A 6264-nucleotide genomic window follows, 5' to 3' on the forward strand; every position below is an offset into this window, starting at 1 on the left:
CATGTTTGGCCCCTTTGTTAAAGATCAGGTGGCTGAGTGTGTTTGTAGAGGCTTCTGCCTCTTTTAATCTACTCCATTGATCCTCAGGTCTATTTTATTGCTAGTACCAGGCTGATTTTTTTCACAGTAGCTTTGTAGTATAATTTCAAGTCAGGAATTTTAATGCCTCCTGCCTTGTCTTCGTTGCCCAGGATAGCATTTGCTATTCTAGGTCTTTTCTGGTTCTAATTAAATTTAAGGATGATTTCTCTAGGTCTATGAGATATGTTTGTGGTATTTTGATAGGGGTTTTATTAAATCTGTGGTGCAGAATTTCAGAACAATAAAAATTTAACATTGGTTGTTGTACTATGTTTTCATTGTTAAATCTGTTGCTCAGATTAATAGACATAGAAATGCTTCATTTGTCAAGTAATTAAGTATTAATACTTATTTTCAGTAATCCTTAATTTTTGTTGTCCTTTTTTACTTTACATATATTTTAAGAAAGTATGCTAATTGATAAGACATTAGAAATGGCACACATTTTAAGAACAAGATGAGTGTTATGCAATCATTGTTTTTGTATTGCACTTTGCTCAGATTATAGAGAATTGCATATAGAGTTAATCAAAATTTTTCAAAATTAACTCCTACTTTTAAAAACCTGATAGATTATGTCAGACCTACATGTGTAAATATTGTTGTGTCTCCATAGTGTAAGAACCTGAAAGAATAAATAAAACCTGAGAGAAATAATATGTATAGTAAGATGGGGAGAAACTGATCATAAGGACTAAACAATAAAGATGAGACATGATAAAAAAATAAGGGGAAAATCATTCAAATGTATATTCAGGACAGCTAAAGTGGTTGTAGTTCTCATTTCCATCAGTTTTTTGAAGATATCAAGAATTTAGGGGGCCTGACCCTTAGCTCAGTTCTTTAAGTGGCTGCTTCAACAAAGCAATCAGTCTCACATTGCTGTGGTTCAATCCCCACAACGCAAGCCAGCCAAACCTGCCCTGAAGGCATTTGGAGAAAAAAAAAGAATTTAAAGCAAAATCTGGTGGCAAACTCTCTCACTTCCCTTTGTTTGTGAGGTTTCATTTGTCTGTTTTCTCATATGGGTAGTTGTGAAACCATGCTTGTGATTTGGACCTGGATCTCCACACAAATGTTCTCATACTGAAAACTTGTTCATGGCTTTGGGTATTATTTGGAGTTAGTGCAAAAATCAGGAGTTGAGGATGAGTTGGGAAGTTAGGAGAAATGATTTATGGAGATATAGTCTTAGAGGCTGCACTAGGACCTCAGCCCCCTCCTCTCTATCTCTGTGTGTGTGTTTCTGTGCTGGTCTCTTGGGTTCCCTGGCTGCCACGCAATGAATTTCTACTACTACATTGTTCTGCTCAGGGATTTTTGTTTCACCAGTGTCTGAGAATCAACGGAACTGTGTGACCATGAATGGAAACCTCTGAAAATCTGAGCCAAAGGTCTTTCTTGTTTCAGTTGATTTTTTCAGCAATTTTTGTCACAGGAACAAGCAGGTCACACTACATAGTTCTACCAGGCCAGGAGACACTGTTTCCTTTAGCACTGTGCGCAGATTTCCTGCAATCTGTCGCTCGATGCTGTTGTTTTTATAACTTTTCATTAATCATCATTCTACCACCACTATTGGAACAACCTTATCTGTTGTCCTTTTTTTTCTCAAGAACTTTATTTAAAATCAATAATTACATAGCATATTAAAAATTGTATACACATATTGAAATGTGAAAGATATAAGATGCAGAAAGAGTGAATTTTCTAAAATGAACACATAGCATGAGATTAATAATAGATTGTACATTATAAATAAATTATTTACAAACTTATATGAATAAAACAATAAAAATTATCCAAGATAAAAATGAAGAAAGAATTTATAGATCAGTCATATAATAGTTCACTCTGTGCCAAAATCAAGAAACTTACATTCATATGATTAGAATGCTCAAAGTAGAAAGCGTAGGCAATAAATAATTAAAGATTTGAAAATTATGGAGTTAGTTGAAATTATAGCACCACATTTCCAAAAAAATGAACTTTTCACAAGAAATTAAATAAAATCATACCAAGATACACAAAAATGAAGTTATCTAAAATTAATTGTAAAGAAAAAAATCATTGAAGTATATACAAAAAGAATTAGTTATGGAAGAACAAAACTAAATAGCATCTTATTCCACATTAGAAAAAAAAAGAGCAAGTATGTAAGAAACTAGACTAATTAATTCAAAGGACTGAAAGCCCTGCTTCAAGGTTGTATATGGTTAGATTTTAGGACTTATGTGTAAACATAAGAAGTACATAACTCTTTATCCATACTTTTTAAAATATATTCTAATTTTTAAATGTTTTTTCATCATATTCTGTAGGGACTTAAAGTTCAATATATCAATGCTTGAAGAAAAATACCTGTTCCATGTTACGCCTAAGATGTTTGATATTCACACAGATAGTGAGGTTAAGCTTAACAGTGTAAGTTGTATGCTAATAACAATAAGCTTGTCTTCTGGATGGTTAACAACCTAAGTTTGCAGACCAAAATTAGAGAAAAAGAAGGGCTGCAGGGAAACCCAACATCTTGGACCTAGCCTTCTAAGGTCAATTAAGACTCAGAAAATACGAGAATTTGTGTTATAACGTCATGTAACTCGGTAGTGTCCCAAATTTTCTGATCAAGGAGATTATGGAACCAAAGAGGAAAGTGATTGATGATGTAGAGTGTGCCTAAGGAGAGTCACATGGAGAAAAAACATTCTCTCAGGCTTTCACAGAGAGCACATTGGCCAAGCAATGGCCATGACTCATCCACATGGCTAACACTGACAAAGGTCCTACAATCTGAGGTACAGGATCTCAGGATAAATCCTGAGGGGATTTCACTGACCTTATGAGATCCAAAAGCTACAACTCTTGTTGCATAGGTTGTGCTTTACCTTGGTCTTAACCATCCAGCAGAAAAGTATAAAAATGCAATATAAGAAGTAAAGACATGCTGTTATGTTGAGGTGTAGGGGATTCAGGTCAACAATTTATGACATTGCCAGGAAGCAGAAGATCCAATACTATTATGGGGTACTGGAATCTTTTAGAATATTTTGCTGAGTTAACACACCTGTAATATTCAAATAATGGAATTTAACAAAAAAAGAGGATACAGTTGAATGTCCATTATGTATCTGTGTATTCAAAAAGGTTAGGATAGATATATGGTTACATTCTCTTTATGAATAAAGGGATTTGTTCTAATGGTGTTTCTAAATAGGATATCATGTCCACTTCTTGTACAGCAATTAACCACTAGGAAGAATGTATGCAATGTGTTAATTATTGAAACTGTCCTACCACTTTGGTTTGAAATTGTCTCATTGCTATTTGTTTCTCAATAAAGTTATGGAAAAAAAATAAAAGCTGAAGCATTAATTTTGTAGAAAAAAAAGGACTGAAAGAAAAATATCTGTCCTCATTGAATTTTATGCTTAGTAAATTTACCTTGGAAACTAAAAGTAAAATGTTTTCCAGTTATACAAAATTGAAATATTCTAATACCTCCAGATGTAGCATATGGAAAATAACAAAAAGCATAATCCAGAAGGCAAGAGAAGTTGGTCTATGTTTCTGGATAAAGAATAAAGAGCTCTTAAAATGACATTTATAGACCCAGTCCTAGCCCAGGTCCGGTGAGTGTGTGGGAGAGCTTCCTGCTAATCTGCGCCAGCGAGACCAGTCCCAGCCCAGACACAGCATGGGCCAGAACCTCTCCCACCCCCTTGGGATGCCCCCCAACAATCCGCAGCACCTCCCCCACCCTGCCCGCTGAGTAGGAATTTCTGCCGCGTTCTGGGAAACCGCAGACCCAGTCCTAACCCAGGTCCAGTGAGTGTGTGGGAAAGCTTCCTGCTAGCCTGCGCTGGCGGGACCAATTCCAGCCCAGGTGCATCGTGGGCCAGACCCTCTCCCACCCCCTTGGGACGCCCACAACCACTCCGCAGCACCTCCCCCACCCCACCCGTGGAGTAGGAATTTCTGCTGCATTCCGGGAACCCGCAGACCCAGTCCTAGCACAGACCCAGTGAGTGTGAGAGAAGGTTTCCTCTCCCCCCTACTCCAATTTGCCCCCACCAGGCACAGCTCAGGCCTGGTATACATGCCTGGGGTGTAACCATGCAGCTGCAATCCCTACAGAGAGTGTAGAGGATAGATCCGCCCAGCTAGTCCTGGAGCACAAAATCTTGCCACCAGGGCACAACAGGTTCAACCTCAGGGGCAGCAGCAGAAAGGAACTGAGCACAGCAGCAACACCCAAGCAGGCACAGCTGGATAAGTTCAAACTTTGTAGAGCTGCACCTGAACTTCAGTAAGTGCAAAGGTTATAACTACAACAAAGATCTACAACAAAGGTCAGAAGACAGTGGTGCACAAAATGAAGAGAAAGAAAAAAATGCAACCTCAGAACCCAAGCCCATCAGTAACAAGTGCACAGGTCACTAACACAAAACAAATTGGGAATTACACAGTTGAAAGGAATGAATCAACAGCTTCTGAAATAAAGAAACAGCTGCAGAAAGGTATAGAGAACCTCAGAGTGCAAATATAAAAAGAAATCCCTCGATCAATAACATCTGCACTAAAGATTCAAATGCAGAAACATATGGAGGAAACCCAGTGCCCACCCAGAACAAGAGCGGAGGACACTAGCTCAGCTCAAATGCATGAATTGATAGCGTCGATAGTAAATAAGTAACAGCAGAAAGATAGAGAGGATATCAGAGCACAATTCTTTTCTGAAACAAAAAAGAACTCTCAGAACTCAGAGCATCTGAAGTAAAGAAGCAACTACAGAAACATAGGGAGGAAACCCTATCTGAAAAAAAACACGGCAGTAAAAGAATTTATAACTGCTTCTAAAGAAGATATTGATAAAAAAAGTAGAGGCAATTACAAAAATGACGGATTCCCTAAATGAGCAATAGAGGAAAGAAATAGATCGCATGAAGCAGAGTCAAAGAGATATAGAGGAAATTAAAATTTCATTCACAAGCATGAAAAACCGCTTACGTAAATGTGAAAACAGAGTTTCAGACTTGAAGATGCTAGTGCAGCTAGTGAAAAGGTAAGAAAGGATCTCTTAAAAACAACGAGGATGCAGGAAAGAATAATCCATCACCTGCAAGATGATGCAAAGATGAACAATGTGAGACTAATAGTCATCAGTGAGAAAGAAGGAGTCAATACAAATGACAAAAAATATGAGCAGAACTAATAGCAGAAAACATACAAAATATGAGGATACAATCTGACATTCAGGTAACTGAAGCACACAGAATGCCAAGTAACCTCAACCCAAGGAAAAACACATCGAGATATATAATAGTCAAGATCCCAGAAATTCAACACAAGAATAATCTATTGAAAGCTGCTAGAGAAAAGAAGCAGATCACATTCAAAGGAAAACCCATCAGAATTACGGCCGACTTCTCCTCACAAACCATGCAGGCAAGAAGACCATGGAGCAGAGTATCTCAGGTCCTCTATGAAAACAAATTCCAGCCCAGACTACTATACCCTGCAAAAATCTCTTTCAAGTAAGATGGAGAAATGAAATACTTCCATGACAAGAAACAGCTAAAGAATTTTGCGATGACAAAGCCAACATTATACAGGCTACTGAAATATGTTCTACAGAGGGACAAAAAATCAGAACTCCACGAATGAGTACAGAAGCAACCAACTAAATAGAGTAAGCAATTAAACACAGGAGAAAAAGAAATAAACGATAACAGGTAAATAACATGGCAACCGTAAGTCAATACATCTCAATTCTAACCATCAATGTAAATGGACTCAATTCCCCAATTAAGAGAAATAGAATGGCACAATGGATTAGGAAATAAAATCCAAAAATATTCTGTTACAAGAAACACATTTAACTCATAAAGACATTCATAGGCTGAAAGTCAAAGGATGGAACAAAATACTACATGCAGTTGCTCCTCAGAAAAAAGCAGGGGTAGAAATTCTATTCTCAGACAGTCTCAACTTCAAACCAACAATGATCAAGCAAAATAAAGACGGCCAATACATACTGGTTAGGGGAATAATTCAAGAGGAAGAGGTAACACTCATAAATATATATGCACCAAATACAAGAGCACCAAACTATATAAAGCAAGTCTTAATGGACATGAAAAATCTAATATCCAATACCACAATTTTAACAGGAGACCTTAACAC

The sequence above is a fragment of the Octodon degus genome, unplaced genomic scaffold (genome assembly GCF_000260255.1).
Source record: "Octodon degus isolate 3935 unplaced genomic scaffold, OctDeg1.0 scaffold00328, whole genome shotgun sequence".
NCBI classification, from domain to species: domain Eukaryota; kingdom Metazoa; phylum Chordata; class Mammalia; order Rodentia; family Octodontidae; genus Octodon; species Octodon degus.